Here is a 26,949-nt window from a genome sequence, read left to right on the forward strand (position 1 = left end):
TTCCACCCTCCTCCTCTTCTCTCTTCCGCACTAGGGCTGCTCCACATTGCCCTGTCCCACATGCACGTCCGCGCCTTTGCAAGCTACTCAAGAAAAGCCAGAAGTGGAGCCCTTTCTCGGAAGCTCGGCGGTCACCGGTTAGGGCTTCCCACTCGGATTTCTAGGGGTGGATCCAAACAAATCTCCCGCGCCTCCACCCGCGCACTCGCGGACCCACAGCTCGGCCGCCCGGCCCTCCGCGACCCGAGCAGGACCAGGGCGGGGGCAGAGCCTGGGTCCCGAGCTCCGCGGGGTGGGGATGGGGCGATAGCCGGGCAGGACAGAGGGGCAGGCGGGGGAGGGGGCAGGACCGAGTGAGGTCCCTGCGGAGGCGGGGAGACCCAGTACTTGCGGAACCGTCACTCGCAGGGGTGCGGGGAAGTGGGCGGTCCTAGGTCCTAGACTCGCGGGAGGCTCGGTGCCCTCCTCCTCTGCAATGGGACGTCCTGCCTACTAGAAGTCTCCTGTTTCTAGTCTCGACACTGAGCAAGTGTGTGTGAGAGTCTATGAGTGCGTTGTGACCACCTGATCTAGGGACCTTCGAGGAGGAAACAGGACCAGGTCGCTTTCTAGTTATGCCCCTGGACTCGCTTTTGTCAGCGAAGCCTGTTTCTTCCGGACAAAGAATTCTACAAAGCTGTTTTAAAGCTTTTCCATCTTCTCGTTTCTTAGCTAACACCTGTTGCCTGCGCCTTCCTAATTGTCCCTCTCAGAGACTGTCTTTTCTTTCTCCCGCCTTCCAAAGATAGCCCCAGGGCATCCTTGAAAAAACTAGCGGTCTCTTACGCAAAAGTATCTGAAACAACCTCTCAGTTCGTGCAGTTTCCATTCCTCCTCCGGGCACTTGGCCTTACAGCTATTAGATCCCCAGATGATCTCACCTTGCTGGAATCTTTGTTCACACCTGAGCCGTTGGCCACCTGTTGCCTATGTATTCAAAACCAGACTTCTCTCCTTTCAGCTTCATGGTTATCCTTCATATTCATCTGTATGATTCGATTTCTCTAAAGTTAAAAAGAAAAAAAAGTCTTGAAGGCAGAAGGTGCTCTGTATTGGAGAGGTAATATTTTTAAATGGATTTTACAAAGACAAGGTATCAATATTCCGCACTTCAGGAACCAGATATCATTGTTCTCCCAAGGGCAGAGAGAACATCAATCTCTTGAGATGAACCTGGCCGCCAATATTCCGAAACCAGAAACGTGATCTTTATTGCATAAAGTCCAGCCTCAGGAAATTCTGATTGATTCTTTTTCTGAGCTGTTCTTCCCTTCTCAATCTTCCCTCTGAAATCTGTGGGCTACATCCTCCTCTTTTTCACTTTCTCTGCTACAGAATCTGCAGAATTTGTGTTGACCTCCTAAGACAGAAGCCATGGGGTCATGGCTTCCCCCAGATGGTTTCATTCCCAATAACCCCCCCCAGCTGCACTAACAGAACAAAGGAGAAGCACTGGCCTCTGGTCCTGTGAGCCAGTAACCTCAGTTCCTGGGAACCCCCCCCCCCCCCCCAGGAACACCTAAAGAGGGAGGCTGGAAGTGCAGTGAGGCAGAGCTCTGGCTCAGGTTTGTGGTCTTGAGAGCGGCCCTCTACAAAACCTTCAAAAGCTCACGACAGATGTTCCTATTCCAGAAAAATTAACCTGAGTCCTTGTGGGTTGCTCCCTCTTTGTGGGCATTTATTTAGCTGGAGTTGAGGCATATACCACAAATTGCTCATTTCTATCACTCACTCCTCACTGCCTCATCTTTAGCTTCAAAATTGTCTTTCAATTTCTATTCAGAAACATAAAGATCTTACTTTATGAAGAAGGCCCACTGCTGGAGGAGCCATAGAGGACATTCCATCACCAGAAGGACCAAGCTGTTATTGGTGAGATATATGAAATCTTTGACATTGTGTTCATATTATATTTTTTAAAGTCAAGTTTTTAGCTTTTTGTCCTATTGATGACACCAATATGTTTTGAGAGCTTAAAAGAAAAAGAAGTCCTGACTGAGATGTCAAGTGCATCTTGACAGAGTACATGACCCAAGGTGGGCTGGCGATTGTGAAGTTTGAAAAAAAAAATTAGCCAAAAAGAAGGACTGAGAACACATTTTCTAGGTATTTGGAAGACAGGATACCATAGTTCAGAAAAGGCAATGGAGCAGGGAATTTGGGTTGTTGCAAAACTGTAGTGATGTCAGGGGTAGTAAATGGAAATGTGAAGGCCAACAGTCTCTTGAGCAGCTGTAACTTGTTGCATGGTTTGCTAGGGAAAGTACCTACATAATTCTATGTTTTTGAAGATTTATTTATTTATTCACGAGAGACTCACAGAGAGAGGCAGAGACACAGGCAGAGGGAGAAGCAGGTTCCCTGTGGGGAGCCCGATGCGGGACTCTGTCCCAGGACCCCGGATCATGACCTGAGCCAAAGGCAGCTGCTCAACCATTGAGCCATCCAAGAGTCCCCATAAATTCTTTTTAATCCCTTGAGAATCTCAAGAAAGGAATTATTCCCTAAACTTACAGATGAAGGAAATGTTCACAGATGGCCAAAATACTATAAAACATCACACACCACACTTTTGTAAGTGATGGAGCTTGAGTTCAGACATACAAAGCTGATTAAAGGCCCTCACGTTTTTCTACAACTTTGCAGGGCCTTTAAAACAGTATTTTATGTTGTCAGTATGAAGACCAAACCAAAACAGAACAATTCCTGCTGCTGGCAAGTGCATACAAACTGTTTGCATATAGCTGTTTGCCAGGGCCTACCGGTTTGGATTGTCCTTGTGGGAAATGAAAGGGTTCTGAAAGTCATTAATTTAGGGGAATAACTGAGAACGGTTCTATGGGGCTGCATGAAGCATGAACATTGGATGAACACCTGTCCTACACCTTAACCAAGGTAGGAGAGATTAAAACACACACACAACTTTTTTATCTTAACTCAGTAGAGATATTAAACCAAGTCTTCCATGCTGCCATGTTATATCTTATGTCCTATAATAACGCCTGCCCTTTCCCTTCACATCACTGGTCCCTCTGCAGGCCGACAGAATGGAAGGGGGAAGAAGGTGAGAAAGAGAAGGGGAGGGGAGGAACAGGAAAGGAGAGGAAGGAGGGGAGGCAGAAAGAAGTGATGGAAGTGGGGAGACCTTGGGTTGCGTAGTGATATTCAAGACTGAGTGGTGCCCTTGCAGGAATCAGATGCTGAAAATACAGGTGTATACCGGGGCTATTTCAGGCCCCCCCAGAGTCTGATCTCACACTAATAGAACTTGATGATGAAGTACTGTGAAGGTATCGTGGTGGGAGGGTCTGTGGCTCTGAGGAGAGAGGCCCAGAGAGGGGTTGGTGCCACCCAGTGCCCACCAGACCTGCATCCCTAGCCCCTCACCCCTCAGGCCAGTCTTGCGAGGCCTGGCCCTCAGGGATGGGGGGCAGTGGGAAGAAGACCCCAGACTCCAGAGCAGCGACCATCCCATCGCCAACTTGCAGTTTCCCTGCAGAGGCTGTTAGTCCCCACCTGTGGGTTTTGCAGGTGGTACAGGATGCTCCTGGGTTGGCCCCTGGACCTGCTAGAATGACTCTCTGCTCCGCTCCTGGGTGGATGGTCTCTGATCCTTGACAGCTGTTACTGTGCACAGGCCCCAAGTGTCGTGTCAGGATGGAGCCAGACTCAAGCACCTGTTTACCGCCCTAGGGTTCTGTTCTCTGTACAGAGGTGTGGGTTCAAATCCCACTTCTGACGGAGCTGTTTTGTTCTTGCCAAACTCCTCAAACGTGTTCATCTTTTGGTCCTAGGTCTCAGTCCTCCCCCTCCAGACTCCTCCCGCTCCCCTCCCCTGCCCCCCCTCTCCCAAAGTCCCATCTCAATCTCCCCTACCAGGGCAGCACCCTCCCCTGACCAGGCCCCTCCACGCAAATCCTCATCCTGCTCGCAGTACATCAAGGGCATCTCTCATACCCCAACCCACAGCCGACAAATGAAAATCCTCCACTAGAGAACCTGCGTGTGTCCACAGTCCTTCGGGCACATTTAACCATCTTGGAGCCACCGGTGACCCCTCTTCCTGGAGAAGAAGGTGGCAACAATTTCCACGGGAAGATCATGCCTTGCTCTGCCAACCTTGGTGAACTTAACAAAACCCAAAACCTGGGAACTCATCTTAAAAACAAGCACAACACAACAAACATACAAGGTAACCAGAAAGGCCTCCCCTTGCTGAGAGAGACATCAGCCAGATTCTCTGGTCAGGAGGAAGATGCTACATTGTCTTCCTGGCTGCGGGAAAGTGAAGGCCTGACTACGAGCCGGTGTAAGACGTAGGCTTTTTTGGGTGGTAGCTCAGGTGAAGAGGCTCCCACACATCTGTCCAAGGCTTTTCCACTGGGGAAACTGTTACTAGAGAACTGGTTCCCAAGTCAGGCTGGCTGCAAGCTGCTGAAAAATCAGTAGTCAGAGACAAATGATGGTGGGAAGGGAAAAGTGGCTTTAGTCAAGAAGCCAGCAACCTGGGAAGATGGTGGGCTAATGTCTCAGAGACAGTTGCTCTGTCCAGGTGAAGCAGAGGGCAGTGAAGGGGCAGGCATGGGGATAGAGAGGAGACTACACGTAGGAGAAGTGGTTGCCCAGACTGCTACATATGTGGACGTGACCCTGCACAGACTTGCTGGACTGGAGGCAGCTGTTCTTGAAGACAGCCAGGCCTTGTCTTCTGGAAAAGCCTGGTCCTTCACTCCTCAAGCCAGTGGTCTGCAGATCCCAAGGAAAGTACGTGATTTCTGCTATAGACTTAGGTCAGCATAAGCTTGAATCAGGTTAATCCTTAAGACTGGTTGGAGTGGTGACAAAATTACTGGGAAATTCACTCCTTTTCCCCACAGAGAGAAACTGAAAGAAGCAAAAGAGAATCAATAATACAACAGTAAAATCAATTTGCAGCATTTGTGTTTTTATGTTAGTGAGAAAGATCCACTGTAAGAGTTAATATATACATTTTCTGTTTTTTTTTAAATCTTTTTTAGATTTTATTTATTCATGACAGACACACAGAGAGAGGCAGAGACATCAGCAGAGGGAGAAGCAGGCTCCCTTGGGGGAGCTGGATGTGGGACTGATCCCAGGACCCTGGGACCATGACCTGAGCCAAAGGCAGATGCTCAACCACTGAGCCACCCGGATGCCCCTCATGTTCTGGCTTTACCTTTTGAATTTAAAAGTTGTATCAAAATACCTTATGTTGCCATCATCCAGGTTTGGTACAACCTTTAGTACATCCAGGTTTAGTATATTTGGGGAAGGGGGCAAATACTAAGATCATCGCTTCCACATTCCCATTGAGCTCTATAACAGTTTCCTGGCCAGAGGGAACCTCAGAGGCCCATGCTCCTTGTATTAAGCAGGTATTGGTACTTTACAAAGGGAAGCAAACTGCAAAAGGATTTTTATTTTATTTTACTTTTTACATTTCTCTGTCTAGGCCAAAATATACCTGTGGATATTTTGACACATAGAAAGTAAAACCAGTAACAGAAAAACAAACAGTCCCAACTCAGAACAATGATTGAAAAAGATAAAAATGGAGATATGGAGAAAAATAATTTACAATTTCATTATTTCAGAGGAAAGGTAGAGCAAAAGGAGTGGTAGGTGGTTATAAATTTGTAGAAGTGAGAAGGAGACTGTAAGAAATGGAATGGAATCATCTTTGGAAGGGAAAGGGAGGCTTTGAATTCAAAGAAGTAAAATTTTTAAAAAGATTTTATTTGTTTGAGAGAGAGAGAGAGATAGTGAGAGCAAGCATAAGCAGGGGGAGAGGGAGAAGCAGGCTCTCCGTGAGCAGGGAGCCCCACATGGGCCTCAATCTGAGGCCTTGGGATCATGACCTGAGCCGAAGGCAGATGCTTAACTGACTGAGCCACCGAGGCGCCCTCAAAGAAATAAATTAATCACACCTGGCTGTCCATGACTCACTTTGTGATTAGTCCATAAAAGATCACTCTCAGTTCTACTTTGATAGCATTGTTTTTCCTTGTCATGCCTGGTATCAAACCCTTTCATCTCCATCAACATATAGATCCTCTGTAAAGTGTTTAATATTATTCTTTAGAAAAAAAGCTATTCTCCTTCACAACAAAAGAAACAGTCAACAGAATAAAAAGACAACCTACAGAATAGGAGAAAAATTTTGCAAATCAAGTATTGAATAAGGGGTTAATATTAAAAATTTGTAAAGAATTCATACAACTTAATAACAAAATAGCAATCTGATACTTAAATGAGCAGAGGAATTAAATAGACATTTTTGCCAAGGAAGACATTCCAATGGACAGAAGGTACATGAAAAGATGCTCCTTATCATTAACTGTCAAGGCAATGCAAATCAAACCCACAATGAGGTATCACCTCATACCTGTCTGAAGAGCTATCATCAAGAAGACAAGTGATAACAAGTGTTCAGGAGGATGTGGAGAAAAGGAAACCCTGGTATACTGTTGGTGGGAGTGTAAACTGGTGCAGCCACTGTGGAAAACATTATGGAGGTTCCTTTAAAAATTAAAAATAGAACTATCATATGATACAGAAATCCCACTTCTGGGTATTTATTTAAAGGAAATAAAAACAGTATTCAGACATATGCACTCCCATGTTTATTGCAGTATTATTCATGATAGGCCAAAATATGGAAGCAACCTTTGTCATCAATGGATGAATGGATAAAGATGTAAGATACATTTGTATACATATATATATGATATATAGTATATATATATGAAATTATATATATCACTATAAATACTCTCCAATTATATATAGAATATAGATATAGATATAAAATTTTATATGTGTATATATATAGAATGGTATTTAGCTATGAGAAAAGAGGAAATTCTGCCATTTGGATCAACATGGGGGATCTCTGAGAATATTAGGCTAAGTGAAATAAGTCAGAGAAAGACAAGTACTACATAATATCTCTTATATGTGGAATGTGGAATTTTTTTTAAAAATAGTGAAAGCAAAGTAAAATGGTGGATAGCCAGAGGTGGGAGTGGGGGAATGGGAGAGATATTATTCTAAGGTACATCTTTGCAACTAGTACATAATAAGGATAGCAGAGATATGTAGTAGTTCCTGAAAACCTAATACACAATATAATGATTATGGACAACAAGATTGTGCTTATAAACGTAAAACTTATCAAGAGACTAGATCTTAACTGCTCTCAGCACTAGAAGCAATGATAATCACGTGACCAGACAGAAGTATGTTGTGCATCTTAAATTTACACAACATTGTGTGAAATGTATCTCAATTTTGAAAAAAGAAAAAAAATGCTACAGAGACTATATTAGGCAAGGCCAGCCATGGAGCTGAGCTGGAATTTCACTATGTGCATCCCCAGGAGAGGCACAGGCACTGCTGAATAGCCATTCAAAAGCTATATGATACAGGAAGACAAACTCATTTAAAAGCAAAACTGCAAATATCTAAGATCTTAATTTTAAGACCAAGATTTTAGCCTTTGTAAACTTCATACAATGCATTTTTTTAAAAAAGGGTTTGTTTATTTATTCATGAAAGAGAGAGAGAGAGAGAGAGAGAGAGGGAGAGGCAGAGGGAGAAGCAGGCTCCATGCAGGGAGCCTGATGCAGGACCCGATTCCTGGACCTCAGGATCACGTCCTGGGCCAAAGGCAGGTGCTAAACCGCTGAGCCACCCCGGGATCCCCTATATATGTATATTTTTTTACCTTCAAAAAACGAAAGACGTCTAAATCACATCATCATGAGATAAAATCTCAGAGGGAGCTATCGATTTAGTTTATTTTAAGAGCATGGCCATTTCTCCGCTATTGCTGACCTAGACATTTTCAAGTGTCATCACTGTGAAGGGCTTCCTTCTCAGGTTTACAGTTAGCATAGAAAACTTGGACAGAGCTTTATAATTGATTCTTTTTCGCTGATGAAAAAGTAGTGAAGATTTCAGTCATTCTCTCCATACTAAAAACTGACTGGTCTACACGTTGATAATGGCTTTTTCTTCTGGGAAGAGGGGAGCTCTAATGGCGCTGGGGGTTGCGTCCAAATGTCCCTGAAAGCATCCCAGGATTCTCGAGTTAGGGACTTTTCATTCACTGGAAGCCAGTCGAGGCCAGAAATCTCCGGGGGTGTTAAGGAGGAACAAAAGTGGAAGTGTCAGAAGTGGGATTCGAACCCACGCCTCCATCCGGAGACCAGAAGTCCCGGCGCAGGAAGCCTCCGCTTGAGTCTGGCGCCTTAGACCACTCGGCCATCCTGACACTGCGGCGCGGCCCTGGCGAGTCCCGTCCTGCAGGCGCTTAGGCTTCTGCGCTCCTGCTTCGCGCCTGCAGCCCGGAAAGCCCTCATCCCTGGGCCCGGCGGCCTGGGCGAGCGTTCTGAACTCTGAGCGCAGGAAGGCGGGCAGGAGCGCGGCGTCAGCGCCGACCCGAGCCGTTCCTACAGGCCTGGAGATCAGGGCGCCGGCGCGCTGGGGGCGCCCCTGCTGGTCTCCCCCCACCCCCGGCCCCGCCGGCCCCGCAGCGGGGCCTCTGTCCCCGCAGCGACCTCACCTGGGACCTCTGTCCTTGTAGCGCCCGCACCTGGGACTGCAGGTCGCCGTGTTCTTTGCGACTCGGACCCCCATTCTGTAGCCCAGCCCGAGGCTGCTCCAGGGCCATGGAGACTCGGTGAACTAGCATGGTCCCCACTGCCCTGGACCCAGGGGGCCGGAATCTAGAGATCCGTTCAGTGGATTTGGAGGCGTTTCTCCTCGTTCTCAACCGGATCCAGATTTGAATCCACAGCCGGCAGCACCGTTTCATCTTTGACTTCGGCACCCAGTTCGGGAACCATCCCTGTCCCCTGGCCCGCGGGGTCCTTGGGCGCTGCAGGATAATCCCGCCCTCCTTTCTCTAGAGCTCTCAGATGCTTTTCGGCAAAATGACCCACCTTGGCAAGTAATTATTCCGAAACATAATGGCTTTTATGGCTGAAAAAAAAAATGTTTCGGTGACTGTGAAAGTGAAGTAGTCAAAAGAAGCAAAAGAACCCTGTTGCGACTAGTATTCATTCTAGGGTTAAACTGTGAAGGAGAGAAGCAGCGTAAAATTCCAGTAAATAGGAGTATCAACAGGCTTCTATAATTAGACTGCAAGGGTCTAAATCTACAGGACACTTAAATTTGTAGACATCACTTTAAAATCTAATATAAAATTAATTTTAATTTCTTCATCTGTGACTCTAGCATTGAATGGGAAATATCTTTCTTCAAAATTAGGTTATTTGTAGATGTTATTCTTTTTAATGTGACTATATTTCAGCAGTGCAATTACAACAGAATACAAAATTGTTTATTTTGATATATGCAAATGTTGAATTTTTGCATAATACTACCTATAATACCAGTTTGAGGTCTATGTATATATTTTCTGTGAAATGAAAACTGAGTATAGGTTTAAAATATACTTGAAAATGAATATTAATAAAATGTATTGTGAATATGGAATCGCAGCTGAAAATATGCCATAATCCAATTGTCTTTGATAGATTGGTTCCTGCACAGCACAGTCAATATTTCATGACCTCCTGGGTGGAATATTTCCAAATGCCTCTTTATTATTAATTTATTTTCTCAAGTTTTTCTTTACAAGTTCAGGGGAAATTGGATGAGTGAAATCTGAGTCCAGCCATAAGAAAGCCAGTGACAGATTGTATTTTCCGAAAATGGCCATACCAACATATTTCATCCCACATACTCTTCCTTTAAAATGATTTTGACACATTTCCTTCCAGAGGTAGGGATCCAAGTTCCCTCTTATTGCATCTGGATAGATCTGTGATGGGCTGGAATTGATGCTGTGGGACTCCCAGTGCTAGCTCACAAGAGCTCCCAACAGCTTTCTCTGGGAACGTTTGTCCTCAGAGCCCAGCCCACCATGCTGCAAGAAAGCCCAGGCGAGGCCACAGGGACAGACCCTGTAGAGAGGAGCTGAGGTCTCCAGCCCATAGCCAGCAGATGATTTCCTGCCCCCAGCCTTAGAGTTTTCCAGCTGGGTCTCCAGAAATCAGGACAAGCTGTATTCTGCCCAAATTCCTAACCAAGTCTGTGACAGAAAAAATGACAATTGTGTAAGTTAAGCCATTAACTTTTAATATGATTTTGTATCTTAAAATATCTAAAAATAAAATCTCTTTTAAAAAAAAAAGCTGAAGAGAAGGAGAACACTGTTATCTCACATCTGATGGCAGGAAATTTAGATACATCATTAGTGTACTCATGTGAAAAGTGGAAAATGTACCTAATGAATTTGGGGATTCAGTCAAGGACATGTCCAGGCAAGGTTGTGAAGGTGTCACCCGGCTTCTCCCAGACACCTATGGTAACAGGAGAAACGAGAGCGATACACTAAAGAAAGGATTGTTCGTTATAAAGGAACCATGACCTGCTGGATATTCAGCCATAAAACTGTTCCTGGTTGCCAGCCTCTCCAGATCACAGGCAACATAACAATTAAGAAAAGGCTTCTGGGAAAACATCAGGAAAACATGATCTAAAGATGAAGCCAAGGATGCACCTGTAAAACCTTTGGTCAGGTCCCAGAAAGATGTCAGGCGGCACCTCAGCCAATTTGGGAATCAGGGGGCACTCAGACTCCAGCCCTGGCTTCCAGCCACACTACTGTGTGGCACCCACACAAGCGATTGGTCAGAGTTCTGCAAAAATGACATATAATTTATCATATATGTTTTATTTTATATATATGTATTTATATACATATATGTATTTATATATATAAAATAAAACCCATGTAGTAATTGTTTGAATTACCCCTTTATTTTGGGGGTAATTTGTTATGCAGCCTAGTAGCTGGGGCAACGATAATGGCAAATATAATATATTGCAATTGAAGGAAAAAGAGAAAAACGGGAAGAAAAGAAATGCAAATAATGGTGCTCAAATGTTAAACCAGACTTTGAGATGTTGCATACACCTGTATTTGCCAGTCTATGTTGTATTCTATTCCAGGGTCAACAAAGTACCCCACTGGCCAAATCCCACACACTGCCCATTTTTGCATGGCCTGTGAGCTAAAATATGGCATTTTAAGATGTTTGAAAATATTGAAAGACTATTTTGGGAGCTGTGAAAATTATATGAAATTCTAATTTCGGTGTCATAAATAAAGTGCTGGAAGAACACAGCCACGTTTATTTGCATCTCTGTTACCTATGACTGTTTCTGAGCTACAGTGGAGGAGCTGAGAAGTTTGACTGAGACTACAGGCCCGGAAAGCCTCAAATATTTATCTTTACCGGCCCTTTACTGGAAGAGTTTGCTAACTCTTGCTCCAATCTGTTTTTCTGTGTTTTTATTCTGAATGCACTGATAACTTTGGGTTCTTTGTTGTTCTTTAGGAGGAAGCTTAGAGTTTCTATTTCTTTTCAGATGTTTGTTGCTCATGTCCTATCCAGGCTTCTTGGGCTAATGGTTTCTCTCTATTCTAGATTAGTTGCCGCTTATGAAGAAGCATGAACTGGGGTGGGGCGGGGGTGGTGTGTAAATCTGGGACCTAGAGATTTGTGGAAGACAGATCTAGCCACCTTTCTCCCACCAGCCTTGCACTGGAGGTTCCATCACCTTCTCAGCACTAGGGTACACTTCATTCCCTTTCTGTACCCTAGCTCCAGATTTCCCATACAGGTGGGCTTGGTGAACCAAATGTATTCTTCTGTCCTGACTCTTCCTGGAACCAGCATAGAATTCCTGGCTTTTTTGCCAGGGAACTTCCCTCCCATGCCCTTTGGACTCATTTCCAGTTTAATTCTGTTGATTGTTTGTAGTGAAGATCCTTGGTGAAGGGAGGAGTGTATTTAATTATATTCTGGAATAAGCTTACCTCTCTGTGGACCAATCAATAATGGTTCCTGATTGGCACATCACTGGTATTAGAAGAGCAAGAGCATTCCAGCACTGAAGTGTAGGGCAGGATTGTGCATTTTAAAAAGAGAATTCATTCTACCAGTATAATCAAAATGAGACTTCCAAAACATTATATATATAGATCATAGAGTCTCAAAGAGAAGCAGAGGTGATTACCCCTCCAGCAGGACTAAGGGAGTCAGGAAATATCCCTACATTGCAGCCATAGTTGCTGGCCCTTTGGAATGAACTGAGCTATTGCCTGAAACCAGAAGCTCCACTACATTTTCTCCAGAACCAGACGCCTCCTCAGCTTTATCTGGCAGAGAGCTGCCTTTCACATACCAGTCTCGCTGGGATGCATCTACTGGGAAGAACCTATACTTCATGACTTCTTCCTCACTGCATGTCAGTTAGTGGCAAACATATTCATATTCCTCCTTGCAATAGCTGTACTCCCATTATGGGATGATAAAAATTGTTTAGAAATAAATATTACTTATCAGCTGCTCAAGCTTCAACCTACCCCATTATCCAAAGTTCATACAAGATGGAAGTTCAAGACTCAACCAACTCTACACAAACCCTATCGCTACAGTGCAACAGCAGTGCGTTGATCATTCTCCATTTGCCCATCCAGACATGTTCTCTGTCCTGCTTTTCTGCCCTGCATCAGTCGGGCTCTCTTGCCTCCCAGCTCCTGTCTGGATTCGGCAATGGAAGACACTGGCAGATGGGAGATAGTAAGAAGAGTGAGGTAGAGGTCTCAGATGTCCCCTCTTGAACATAGCCCAAAATTTGGAGATCAATCCAATGCGTGTTCTGAAAACCTTTGCTAAAACAAATACCAATGAGGCAAAGATTTCCTGCCTTAGAAGGAGATGGAAATTAGTGACAATAAACAGTAGGGAAAAGTTAATTGTCTAGGTTAGCATCATAGAGTCAAAGGCTGGTCCTACATTTACTGAATTCTGAATCATTTGACTCCTCAAATCACATTCATCCTCAGTAAAGCTAAGCCAAATACAAAGAAAATTAGTCTAGTATTGTTTTATAATGCATGGTATTCTGTATAGACATGTAGTGCCTTAGTGTGGTGTCTGTAAGTGGAAAACTGGACCAAAATTCAGAGTCACAACCAGAGACTCAGGCCTGGGAGAGGAGCGGTTCGGGGTGTCTTTGGGACTATTGCCTACAGATTTGGTGATTTGGCATGGGGCAAGGTCACAGGTGGGAGCAGGTGCCTATCCTCTCTTAATTCCCGTCCTTCCTGTCTCCCTCCCAACTGTATTCTCTTCTTCATTTCTGGTGCTCTCACCACCCCTTCCCTCTTTTTAAAGACTGTTCATTCATGCTTATGAAGAGACCATGCCTCATTTAATCAGAACCTGGAGGTCAGCCCTGGCTTCCTCCCTCTGAGGTCCCATGTATGAGTTCCATGCAAGGTTCTACTGACTTCTGGAGATTGAAGTTGGGAGAAAGCGAACTAGCTACCTGGGCTGCTACCCTTCCAGAACTGTGGGTCTTTGCAGGCCCTTGCAGAACTGCAAAAGCATTTGCAATGTAGCTGTATTTGTAGGTAAAATAGTTTGCCAAATGAGCCTGACGTGGTAGAGATTTGAATGCATGCCAGACAGTCTCTTAACTACTGAGAGCTCCATAAGCCAGAGAGGTATGCTCCACAGTGTAAGGATTGCTCACGTGCTAGGAAATTCTAGATTGAATGAGTGCACTGGAGTATCAGAAGCCTTTGTCTCTGCAGACAGGGGAAGAAAGAGAGCCCTGTGAGATCATTTAGGATGGTGAAAACATAAAACACACACACAAAGTCCAAATGATTCCTCTGAACCTAACAGACCTGTATTTCACAGAGGTCATACATTTCTTTAGGTGCTAGAAACAGGAGGTGAACACCATACCTAAATATGAGATGAAATCTGAAAAAAATCTGCAAATCACAGGCTTGTTGAAACTTCATAATCCTCCTTGGGCCTGCAATCCCCCTCTTTGAAACTCGGGTGATAAACAGTCTCAGTCGATAGGGTCCCTGATGCAAGGAGGTTTTGGATTTTGGAGAATCCGAACACACTGGCTCTTCCAGGCTACAGCAGGCCCATTTTTAATCCTAAGAAGTTCAGGAAAACCCTGATGAATAAGTGATAAGATTATCACTTTTAAGATTCACTGCCCTCACTCTCAACAGGTAAGATTCACTGCCCTCACTCTCAACCTCAATAGACAACTCCTTGTTTTGCTTAGTTTTCCTATCAGGTGCGTTTGTGACACTCCGGGTCACAAGGGCATCATCATGCCTGTGTGTGACCACGGTTGTTTGACCCAGTGGGTCCCTCTGCCGAGCTAGCCGCCCGCCACTGCAGGGTCGCACCGCCTCTCCTCTGCAGCACCCGGAGCCGAATCCAGAGTTGGGGCAGACGCGCAGTAGACTCCCCACTTCCCACCCCGTGAATATTATTTTTCTGAGTCGTTTTAATCAGTGGCTTGTATTCGCCAGCAGTCGAGGTGTTAGGGTTTGTATTTAAGATAGCTACTGTTTCTACAGACGCCAGCACCCCAGCCGTGGAGGTGGGAAGGAGAGCGATTCGGCTGCAACTGCGCTGCCTGGGGTCGGCAGACCTGCCCTTTCCTGAGGTTTCCTTCCTCATCCCGCCTCCTTACTTTGTGGGGTCGCTTGTCGGAGCCGAGTCCCCGGGCAGCCTTTTTGATGTTAAAACTGTGACGGGGGAAATCGAAAAGGATGGAACATCAGATTCTCAGAAACAAAAACAGAAAACTGAATTTTTGTATAATCAGCTTTAGGACAGGGAGTTACAGCCCAACCCACCGGGGCTCCGTAGCTCAGGGGTTAGAGCACTGGTCTCGTAAACCAGGGGTCGTGAGTTCGAATCTCACTGGGGCCTCCTACTCTCGGCCTTTTTCCCCCCTATATTTGGCAGAAGGAATCTTGCTTTGACACCAAAACCTGAAACTAGAAACGAATTTACCAAATCTATATTCTGCACTCTCAGAAAATTACTGCTAATATAACTGAAATTCGTCATAAAACATGGGAATAGAGCTGCTACACCATCTTTAAATTATTGGTGAAACCTGAAATTCAGGTGTAGGAAACCTTGAAGCGCTACCAATACAATTAATGTCAATATAAGCCAGGAGATCAGCTAATTTGTATTGAGTCTTGATTAGTTTAGTCACTGTAGGCCTAAAGAAATTATAATTATTGATTTTATCACACTTACCTAGTGGACTCTAAACTCCTGCGCACCCAAGAATCCTATCTTACTTGCTATTGTATCTCAGAGCCTTGCAAAGACTAGGGTCTGTGCTCAGTGAAGGTTTGTTGAACGAAGCCCAGCTAAAGAAATGTAACCAGAGTGTGGTGAGTATATAATATAATATAATGTAATATAATATAATTTATAATATAATATAATATAATATAATATAATATAATATAATATAATAATATGCCAGGATTTTTCTTTCTCAGTTCAGAATAGCATCTGTTCAAAAGTTGCTCTCTGAACAGGAAGCTGCATGATGCAGCTGAGCTTCAGAGTGCTCTGATAATCTCCTAAAGACAACAGTCTAGTGGAGCAGGGGGTGATGAGAAAAATCTCTGGCCAGAATAAGAACTAAAATTGCATGACAACTAAGCATCACACATAATCCTGGGCCAGACACTTTTTTTTTCTTCTTTTTTCTTTTTTGCTTCAACAGACATTACTAAATTGGGATAAATTTAAATAAGACTTGTAAGTAAGATAATAGCATTGTATCAACTTTAATGTTCTGCTTTTATTATATAATTGTGTTATGATTAGGTAAGAGAATTTCTTTCTTTCTTCCAAGAAATATACACTGTTTGAAATATTTATGGGTAAAGGAAAAGTCATGTCTGCAGCTTCCTCTCAGGTAGTTTGAGATAGAAATAAAATAATAATTATGCTACATATGCATACACACATTCATACATATATATCAAGATGGGGAAAATTATAAAGCAAATATGATAAACAGCTAACATTTGGTGACTCTGGATGAAGAGTAGTTGGAAATCTTTGTTTGCAAATACAATTTGCAAACTTCAATCTAATCCAAAATGATTTTAAAATAAGAATTTTATTAAAGGATACCTTGTAATGATCCTGAACTCTTCTTTCATGCTCAATTCATCAACTTCAAAATTTTCTACTTCAAAATCGAACCACTTGCCACCCCCCCCCCCCCCATCACTCTGGTTCAGGCCACTATCATTTTCATTTGGGTGATTTCAGTGCCTCCTGACCCATCTCTCTCCCTCTGCTCTTGCCCCTCCTCACCTCACTCCAGTGGAGCAATCAGAGTTATGCTAATGAAGCATGAGGGATCGTGTCATCCACTCATTCACCTGCTCAAACCATCCAACAACAAACTCCATTGGAGTAAAAATCAAAGTCCTTGCTACAATCATGATGACCACTATTAATCAAACTGGGACTCTTGTGAGCATGAAAACAGCATCATTAATCATCACGTGAGAACAATAGGCACCCCGATTACAGAATCCAGTATAGTCTACATTGCTTCTCTGCTCTCGTATTGCTTTCCCCTGATTCTGCTGCTGCAGTCTTAGCATCCTTACTGCTCCACTTGGAGCAAACCAACAGTCTTCTATTTTAGAGTGCTTATAGGGGTTACATCCCCACCTGGTATGCTCAGACTACAAATTTCCTTATAGTGCATATTTTCATTTCTTTGAAGTCTGCACTCTCCACTTTTCTCAGGGATGTCTTCTTTGGCTATTCCATCTAATATTTCATTATCCTCCAACATTAATGTCTCTCTTCTCTGCTTACTATTAACACTTATATACTTACCAAAATATAATAGAACATATGTTTTAGTGATTTATCTCCTATAGCGTCTGTGTTCCATATTAGAGTACAGGAGAGCTGAGCACAGGTATTTTTGTTTGTTGGATATGATCATATATCCATAGCTTCTACACTAATGTCCAGCACCTATTAAGCAATTGGTAAATATTTCCAGAATGAATTAAAGAATGTATATTATTTTAATTTAAGAAATGTTAAATTTAATGAATGCTTAGGAAATATAAATGAATTAGATGAAAAAATGCAGCACACTGGGCAAATTAAACACCTGTTTTGATATAAAATGTCTCATTAACGTGACTTGTTTTGGAGGAATGGCTATTACTTTTGTTGTCACGTTTATTTTTAGGTGTGATATTTTTCTTTATTGCTAAGAAAGAGAGTGGAAGAGGGAGGGAAAGACAGAGAGAGAGGCATTCCATTGATGATGGCAGTGAGTGGCAAATATCTCAAGCATCCATTGGATAGACAGTCCTGATAAGCAAACTTTGTTTTCCCCGTACATGTATCTGGATATCCTACTACCCATCTCCCCTTCCTGGTGCCTGAGGTCAAATCTAAAAACTGTGACTTTGATGATTCTCTGATTTCTAGATTCCATCTTCACAATAAACTCTTACTCTTACTCATGGGGCTGAAGAAAAATGAAATATAAAAACTAATAGATTGAAAGGAACATGACTTCCATAGATGGAATAGACACATGTCTCCTTATTCCTTCCACAAAGTACAGCTACAAATCCTAGGCATTACATGTGAGACAAAATGTAAGAAGACTCTGAAAGGTGTGCAAAAGGCAGAAGATCAAGAGACCTTGCGACCCAAAGAATGGCATAGTGATGAACTCCCTGGGTTTTCTTTATGGGTTTCATTCTAGTACCAGATTGGGTACTATAGAGGTCTGCTGTGTAAAGTTTTACATATAATACAATATTTTATATATATAGTTGACCCTTGTACAACGTGGGAGGTTAGGGCACCGATCCCCATGTAGTCAAAAAAAAAAAAAAGTAACTTTTGAATCCCCCAAAACTTACCTACTAATACCCTACTGTTGACCAGAAGCCTTACCTATAACATAAATGGTCTGAAGCAGGAGAGCTAGGTTCTTGTCTCAGAGAGTTGAATGAATCTCGCAGACAAAGGAGAGTGAGTAAAGTGATAGAAGTTTATTAAGTGAGGATACAGAGAAAGCTCTTAGAAGTGAGAGGGGTCCCCACGGGGTTGCCAGCATGGGTCCACACTGATTTTTTATTTAGAACTGACCAGGGAGCCTGTGGCCTTATCATTCTTGTGATGTCCTGATTTGAGTAAGGCCAGGTGATACTGATGAGGGAACAGAGGACTAGCTGAGGATAAAGCACATTGACAAGTCCTTGAGATAGGGAAAGGGACATTCCTCTGTGGACTCAACATCCTCAATGTTCATATAAGGGCAAAAGGCAATTTTAGCCCAACCCTCAGGCTAAGGGCAAAAGGCAATTTTAGCCCAACCCTCAGGAGCCTGTTAAGTCTACTTTAATATATAAAAATTCCTTTAGAAATTTCCTTTATCTCTAAACTCCCAAGCTACGTGTTGGCAATCATCCCCCAAGCACATGGCCCACTGAAGGGTCTCACGACTTAGTTTTTTTTTTTTTTTTAAAGATTTTATTTATTTATTCATGAGAGAGAGAAGCAGAGAGACAGGCAGAGGGAGAAGCAGGCTCCATGCAGGGAGCCCAACGTGGGACTGGATCCCAGGTCTCCAGGATCATGCACTGGGCCGAACGCAGGCACTAAACCGTTAAGCCACCCAGGGATCCCCATGACTTGGGTTTTATTAGATAGTAACAAGTGACCTTTTCCCAACAAAGCTAGCCCCCTCAAGGTCCTGGAAACCTTGCTACCAAAATTCCTTAGAGAGTACGCTCTCCTCAAAGCCCTCCCAACTCCCAGGTATTTAATCTGCCACCTGTCACAGGCCCCAGGCAGGAGCTCTTCTTGTGTCCAGGTCCTGTACCCATGCTTTAATAAAACCACCATTTTTGCACCAAAGACATCTCAAGAATTCTTTCTTGGTCGTTGGCTCAGGGCCTCACCTATATTCCAAAACTTCATCAATACCATCCTTAATGGCTTCCTTTTCCTTTTTGGTCCAGTTATTCTTTGTTGGTCACAGGCAACTGTCATAAAAAACATCTTTCCTACCCATACAGAGGGCAGGGTGGCCCGGTTTGTTCCCTTATCTCTTGTTTCCTGACATCTCAGAATTTTTGGGACTTTGTTTTGTGAGCCTGATTCCATGGCCCCCTACGTACCTCTCCCTACCTAGCCCTGCCTGTCCCTTACTCAAGTGAATTGACACCTATTTTGTATACTGTACTCTTAAAGTAAGCTAGAGAAATTTTATTAAGAAAATCACAGGAGTGCCTGACAGTTTCCAGCAGTAGAGCATGCAACTCTTAATCTTGGGGCTGTGAATTCAACTCCCATGTTGGGCATAGAGATTATCTAATTATCTAAAAAAGAAGGAGGAGGAGGAGGGGAAGGGAAAGGGGAAGGAGAAGGAAGAGTACTATGCCTGGATGGCTCAGTGGTTGAGCATCTGCCTTCAGCTCAGGGCATGATCCTGGGGTCCTGGGATTGAGTCCTGCATCGCACTCCCCACAGGGAGCCTGCTTCTCCCTCTGCCTATGTCTCTGCCTCTCTATCTCTCTGTGTCTCTCATGAATAAATAAATAAAATATTTTTTAAAAAGAAGAAAGAAAGAAATCACAAGGAAGACACAATACATTTACAATATTGTGCTGTATTTATTGAAAAATATCTGCATATACGTGGATCCATGCAATTTAGACCCATGTTGTTCAAGGATCAATTGCATATACATATTAGCCTCTGTCCCTGGTTTCTGGCACAAAGATCCTAAAACCCTTGTAGTCATAAGAGCATTAGGAGTGTCTTTTGCCCTCATATTTAGTCTTTGACTCCGGTTTCTGGCACAAAGCTCTTAAGTCCCCTGGAACTTCTTCGGTGACAGGAATGTCTTTTGTTCTAATGGGGTGGGCTCCTGGGTGGGCTCCTGGGTGGGGGCTCGTCACCAGAAGACTGAGCCTCAGTCAGGAGCTTGGAATTTCCAGCTGCACACCCTTCCCTCCATCCTCCAGGAAGGGGAGAGGGCTGGAAATTGAGTTAATGACCGTCATGACTACGGGATGAGTCTCCATAAAGAATCCCCAAAGTTCAGAAAACTTCCAGGTTGATGGCTAAAAAACCATCTAGAATCAAGAGTCTGAGCAGCTGCTCTCACGGCAGAGTGAGGAGTGAGATACAGAGAGGGTAGCATTCCGCCCCCCATCAGGAAACGGTGAGTGCTTCCTGGTGACAGCGGCGGTACTTCCAGTGAGGGACTGACGGACCCTCCAGTGGGAAGGAGCGTGTGCAGGACGGGGAGGGGGGGGACCAGCGGGAGGACAGAGTCTGAGCGGGTGCACACAGACGAGCCAGAGCCAGGTCGGGAGGACCATTGCTGCAAGTGAGCCAGGAGTTTCCTCAGGGAGGCGGGCTTCCTTCCCACGGCCTCACACTGCCTCACAGCTGTGGGCCACTTCTGTGCCCGAGTCCTTTTAAAGCCAGGAGAGGACCGCACTCGGGACCAGCAACAAGTGGCTTTTTGTCCTCCCTTCCCTCTTCTTTCCTCTGCTGTGACCTCCCCCACCCCTGCTCCATGCAGCCTGATCTTGGCTGCGGGAGTGAGGAGGGACCACTCAGAAGACAAAAGACAGGAGAACCTTCTCACCCGTGGCAGCTTCAGGAGCCTAGGAAGGCCTGAGCTGGGAAAAGAGAGAGTTTTACATTTGGTGAGAATTTTAAGATTTGACGTTATACTGCACTGGAAAATAAGACCAGTTGTTAGTATTGTTGCAGAGATTATTGTGACACTTGTTAAAGACATGGGGACCTTGAAAGGTGATAAGAGAGTAGAAGGTCAGCTGAGGACAAAGCAGAAGCTGACGCCCCACAAACCAACCACCCCTACCCCCAGGTAGGATGTTGTGTGTGTCCTTTCTCGGGTGCTCCTGGCGGGAAAACACATAGTTGACTTACAGGAGTCTTACCTCAGTTTACAAATGTCTTAGTAATTTACAAGAACAAAGCATTTTTTATCAATAACCTAGCTTCCAGAAGAAAATGTAGATAAATTAAATGTCCTTATAACCTGCAGGCCGTTTACACTCACTTGAAGCAGGTGGAGTGTCATCTTGCTCCAGGAAGCTTCCAACTGCCTTCACATGAATGCTTTGCTAGAGGGAAAAACCACCTTAACTTGACAATGGCGAGGCCTCCAGTATCTGTAGCATATGAAAGTGCCTGTAAAACCTCCCCTTTCCTTACCTCCCCCAACTCCCAGGTATATAATCAGCCTCCCCTCCCAAGCCTGGGACTGCAGCTCTTCCTGCCCTCAGGTCCTGTCCCCAGGCTTTCATAAAAGCACCATGGTGCACCAAACACATCTCCAGAATTCTTTCTTTGGTCGTTCCCTCTGGATCTTACCCCACCAACCTCACCTATCTTCAAAAATTACCTCAGAGGGACTCCATTGTTGGGAAGGCTCGGTTTCCGCTCTCTCTGCAAGGCCCCGATTTACTCACATTCGGTATTTCCCCTTGCATCTCAGTAAACCGAAGAAGCTCTGTTCCCACTCCAAGGGGGAGGCAAGAAAGTTCATCATTCTGAGTTTCCTCCTAGGCCCCCATACACCTGGTAACACGTAAGAGGAACCAGATCTCCGATCGAACGTGTTCCAGGATATTAGCTTCCAACAGACCTTGGCTAACGGCATCAGTCCTCCCCCCACCCCTTCCTGTGACTTACAGGATCACACTTACTGTCAACCTGTCACTAGCCTTAAGGAACCCTGGAACCCTCTTTCCAACGCAAGTCCCTAATCCCAGTGATGACAAGACTCACTCTCCTTCCTGTCTTCCAGACAGTCTGCTATACTCTATCACTTACAGTATTCAGTAAGCTCTGCTTTCCTTTCCTTCTGGCTCCTGTTTGATCTCTATCCTGCTCGAAGCCAAGGACTCTGTTGGTTGGCCCTCCAGACCCCCTTCTGGGTCCCAGGACCCAGCTTGCCTGCATCATTAAAAATGATGAGGTTTTCCTCGGACCATCGTAATGGGGAGAGAGACAACTCAACTCCAAATACAGCCAAGAGAGCTGGAGCATTACAGCCCTGAGCAGGGTGAGGGGTCCTACGGAAGGGGGATGGACAGACAGGCTTCAAACAAGGATTCTTGCAGAACCGGGTTAACAGGATTCTTGAAAGACAGGCACTCACTGAGATTGTCAAGGACAAAGGCTGACTACCTTGCACCTTGATTGAGGCTGCGAGGATTCTTACTAGGATGACTGCAAGATCCTTGCTAAATTGGGTGAGGCAAGCCAAGGACAAGGCCTGGGTCAAGGCCACACTGGAGTCTTTGTCAGTCTGAGCGGAGACCGGGAAAAGATGGATCTACCTGAGTTTTCATCAGGAAATGAGGATGAAAGGTCTCCCGAGCTGGTTTGCCGAGGCACTGTGAGGGAGCCCGAAGGTTCTTCCTGCTGGTACTTTTAGCTCAGCTGAGGTAGTAAACTTCTGGTGCTGGATTATTCAGTGCTTAATATAACTGATGATATTTTCCTATTAAGTAGAGTCGAACTCTGGGAAACGAACTAGGGGTGGTAGAAAGAGAGGTGGGCAGGGGGTGGGGGTGACTGGGTTACAGGCACTGAGGGGGGCACTTGATGGGATGAGTGCTGGGTGTTATTCTATATGTTGGCAAATTGAACACCAATAAAAAATAAATTTATATTAAAAAAAAAGTAGAGTCAACATTTGTTTTAAGAAATTTTATAAGCCAGAGTTCTAGATTGCAAAAAAAAAAAAACTAACACCGGAAGCTGCTTTAGTTTGTTTAAAATGAAATGGAATTTATTTTAAAAATTGAACATCTTGGGGATCCCTGGGTGGCGCAGCGGTTTGGCGCCTGCCTTTGGCCCAGGGCGCGGTCCTGGAGACCCGGGATCGAGTCCCACGTCGGTCTCCCGGTGCATGGAGCCTGCTTCTGCCTGTGTCTCTGCCTCTCTCTCTCTCTGTGTGACTATCATAAATAAATAAAAATTTAAAAAAATTATTTAAAAAAATTGAACATCTTATAATAGAAGACTTTAAAAAGGCAAAAGGGATTAGCAATCCCTTCGTCAACTGGATTCTGGGGCCTCCTACCCAGCAGGTGGGGTTTTGTTCCTTGGTAGGTAAGCTTTCTTATAACTGTGGAGAAAGAAATTAAAGGGTAGAAAACTAACGGTAACGCAGATCACTTCTGTGTGTAGAAATACACTTTACGGCTGGTGCAATGCCATTGACAATGAGCTAGGTAGGAGGTCAGCAGTCTGCCAATGCTGGTGTCATTTGTAAATTCTTCCCAGCATTTCTTACCTGACTGTATCTGTGTGTTACTTTGAATTATCTTTTGAACCAATTATAATATCTTACTCCTTAGTTAATGGTTCCCTCATAAATTAATGGGTTAGTGAAAATACTTGAAGTGATGGGGTTCAGAATACATTATCCCAGAATATTGCACATTGGCATATTGAGGGTGTTAAGCTGAAGGAATCTGAGATAACACAGAAGCAGGGGGATCATTCTGATGTCTCCTTGCCCTTCTTCCCTGAAACAGGTCACAAACTGGGAGGATGACCACATTCTCATCCCCAGCACTGGGGAGCTGGGGGCTAAGAAATCTGTGCAAACAAGTCTTGCTAAGCCAGCCGTTTACCACCTCTAACACCAACCCCTTGTCTTGTCAGTTCTCTGCAAATTATTGTCGCTTTGTCTAATGCTACAAAAGCTTCCTCCCCTGGTCACCCGGGGTCTTCTTTCTCTGATGAAGGCTCCCATGTACGTGTAAAAAATTCAGTAAGGTCTGTGTGCTCTTCTCCTGTTCATCTATCTTCCTCGTTTTAATTTTTAGACCCAGCCTGGGACTTCATGGGTGGCAAGGAAAACTTTTTTCTCCTATACAGACATATGTTCTTTTCATATTTATAGGAGAGCTTATTTATCCTCTAATGTTCCAAAATTCTTCCTTTAACATACCAAGTATATGGATATCCCGAGAGTCAGGCTTGGAGACGGATGTCCAAAATACATCACGGGGCTGCCTAAGTAGATATCCCAAGGCCACTGCCACCAGGTCTTCCCCCTGGCACCTGCTCCTGCCAAGACTAGACACGGAGCCCCACCTCTTCCCGAAAGCAACACTGCTGCCTGGTGAAGCAGGGCTATCCCAGGCCCTGAGGCCTCCACCCATCCCGCCCCAAAGATGGTGCTTAATGCTCTTGGTCTCTTCAAGGGAAAGAGTTTGAGGACAGACACAGCACAGTGTATGGTGATACAAACCAGAAAATTTATTAAAACGAAAGTACATTCTTGAGATGCGAGAGTGGGTGAGCTCAAGAGAGCTGCTCCCCTGGGGTTTGGGTTCCTTTTGTTGACAGCTGTTAACAAGGGGGTGGCATATTCATTACTTGAAGCAGGGATTTCTTGGTAAGAGGGTTTTGAGCCTTTTTTTCCTTACTTGACCAGGGGGGTTCCTGTGGTGGCTCTGCCATCTGGGGTCTGTCTGGTATGATCCGGCTCCTCATAGAGTGCTGCCAGGACAGGCCTGGACCTTCCCCACAGCTGGCCACTGCCTCCTCCTTGCTGGCCTCCAGGCATCCCATTAGGTCAGTAGACCTAATTAACTGCCTGCTCTGACAACCAATGTGTCTCCATCAACATCCTGGAAAAAATCAACAAAATCTATCCAATGTTCCTTCCTCTCATTATTATCCTCCTAATCACAGTCTCTTAATAAGTGTCTATTGGGGGAAAATCTAGATCAATCGCTACACTCCGAGTTCCAGGGAGACTGAGAACATAAATTTCTAAGTTCTGCCTTGAGTGAATGGGTCTTTTAGTAACATAGGATGACTCCTCAAAAGCAGTGTTCAAAATACACATGATACTTTATGTATTTTATTTTTTGAGAATTCATAGAATTTTGTTCAAGTTAATGCTTGCTGTTGACAGGGGAACACAGGTCTAGCTGAGGACAAGTCACAAGCGTGGAGAGCACATTGACAAGTCCTTGAAACAGGTAAAGGGACATTCCTCTACAGACTCAACTGCCTCGATGTTCATACTTTGCTAAAAGCAGAAAGCAATATTAGCCCGACCCTCAGGGGGCTGTAAGTCTACTTGAACATATAAAAATTCCTTTAGAAACTTCCTTTATCTGGGCAGCCTGGGTGGCTCAGTGGTTTGGTGCTGCCTTCAGCCCTGGGGACCCAGGATCGAGTCCCACATCAGGCTTCCTGCGTGGAGCCTGTTTCTCCCTCTGCCAGTATCTCTGCCTCTCTTTCTCTCTGTGTCTCTCATGAATAAATAAATGAAATCTTTTTTTTAAAAAATAAATTTCCTTTAACTCTAAGCCCCCAAGAAACATGTTGGCGATTATCCCCCAAATACATGGCCCACCGATATCCTTCTAAGGGTCTCATGACTCAGGTTTTATTAGACAGTAATAAGTGACCTTTCCCCAACAACAGCTAGCCCCCTCAAGGTCCTAGGAACCTTGCTTCCAAAATTCCTTAGAGAACACGCTCTCCTCAAACCCCTCCCAACTCCCAGGTATATAATCAGCCACCCCTCACAGGCCTGGGGACAGCAGCTCTTCCTGCCCATGGGTCCTATCCCTGTGCTTTAATAAAACCACCAAAGATGTCTCAAGAATTCTTTCTTGGTTGTCTGCTCTGGATCTCATCTATATTCTAAAACTTCATCACTGTCACCGTCAATATTATTGTCATTACTAGTTCTCTTTCGAGAGGACCATGCTTATTAAACATCTGGGCTGGACTTCCACGATGTTTAACTCTATGATTAAAAATCTTTTTCCTTACCAAAAAGCAACCCCTAATCACAAGAAAAACAAGAAAGACTGAAATTTACTTGTAGAAATTGATCTCCACCAGAGACCATAGTCCAACTCAGTTCCTTTCAGGATTATACTTTTTTTTTTTTTTTTTTTTTAAGATTTTACTTATTTCTTCATGAGAGACATACAGAGAGAGGCAGAGACATAGGCAGAGGGAGAAGCAGGCTCCCTGTGGGGAGCTCTATGTGGGACTCGATCCCAGGACCCCGGATCACAACCTGAGCCAAATGCAGATGTTCAACCATTGAGCCACCCAGGTGCCCCTCAGGGTTGTATTTTTATTCAGGGTCTCTTTTTTTGAGGAGGGGGCTGTGTCTCATAAATATTTGCTTAAAACAGATGATATGCCTCACTGTATCATAGAAAGAAAATAAGGTCTAGTCCCTAGAGAACAGGCAGGTGGTCCCTCAGGAAAGGAAACCTAGTGGCTCTTGGAGGTGACAGCGTCTTCTGCTAGGGTCAGGGGACAGCGTTGATGACCCTCCTGCCCTCGTCAGTCATAGTAAAAGGAGAGGTAGTAACTAGTGTCCAGTTAGAATCTCTAACTCACAGGACTGTCTGTTTGAGTAAGTGGAGCCACCCGGGTGTCCTAGTTCTGCAGTTTTCATAGAAAACGTGGAATATACGGATTAAGTGGAAAGTGGAATCAGAATTTCTGTCCTTTGTTCAGAAAGCACTAATGGACTCCTGTGTGCAAGGCAATGGGACAGGTGCTGGGGACAGGGAGCTAAGATGTGATCCTGGCCAGAAGGAGCAATTTTAGAGTGTCCATCAGACCCCTGCCCACTAGAGTGCTGTGTCCGCAGGGCCTTGTGGACAGAAGGATTGCTTCCCACTGGCAAGGATCGGATCCTCTCTTCTGGGTACTCAGCCGGACCTTTGTGTCTTGATGTTACTGCTCAGTCTGGCCCATCCCAGGCACTTGCTTATCTTCCTTCTCTTTGTTGGTGTAAGAAATGGTAGTTTGAGATGGTAAGATCCTGCATCACAGGTACCTAGCATGTGTCAAACTGCTGTGTCTGTCTCAGTTCAGAAAGATGGAAAAAATTGGGGGAGAAGAGAGA

At 44.5% G+C, this 26,949-nt stretch overlaps 1 long non-coding RNA gene and 2 other non-coding genes across 3 annotated transcripts; 2 read left to right on the forward strand and 1 right to left on the reverse strand.

Annotated features, from left to right (window-relative positions):
* Window positions 1-33: 33 nt before the first annotated feature.
* On the forward strand, window positions 34-6,512 carry LOC119867716. Its single transcript, XR_005384440.1, has 3 exons — window positions 34-137; window positions 1,823-1,911; window positions 4,009-6,512. It is a non-coding gene; the product is annotated as an uncharacterized LOC119867716 (long non-coding RNA).
* Window positions 6,513-8,229: 1,717 nt separating this feature from the next.
* On the reverse strand, window positions 8,230-8,335 carry TRNAL-CAA. The gene is made up of 2 exons: window positions 8,298-8,335; window positions 8,230-8,275 (listed from the first exon to the last, which is right to left on the reverse strand). It is a non-coding gene; the product is annotated as a tRNA-Leu (tRNA).
* A 6,486-nt stretch (window positions 8,336-14,821) lies between these two features.
* TRNAT-CGU lies at window positions 14,822-14,894 on the forward strand. Its single transcript has one exon. It is a non-coding gene; the product is annotated as a tRNA-Thr (tRNA).
* The last annotated feature ends 12,055 nt before the right edge of the window (window positions 14,895-26,949 follow it).

The sequence above is a fragment of the Canis lupus genome, chromosome 35 (genome assembly GCF_011100685.1).
Source record: "Canis lupus familiaris isolate Mischka breed German Shepherd chromosome 35, alternate assembly UU_Cfam_GSD_1.0, whole genome shotgun sequence".
Lineage (NCBI taxonomy): Eukaryota > Metazoa > Chordata > Mammalia > Carnivora > Canidae > Canis > Canis lupus.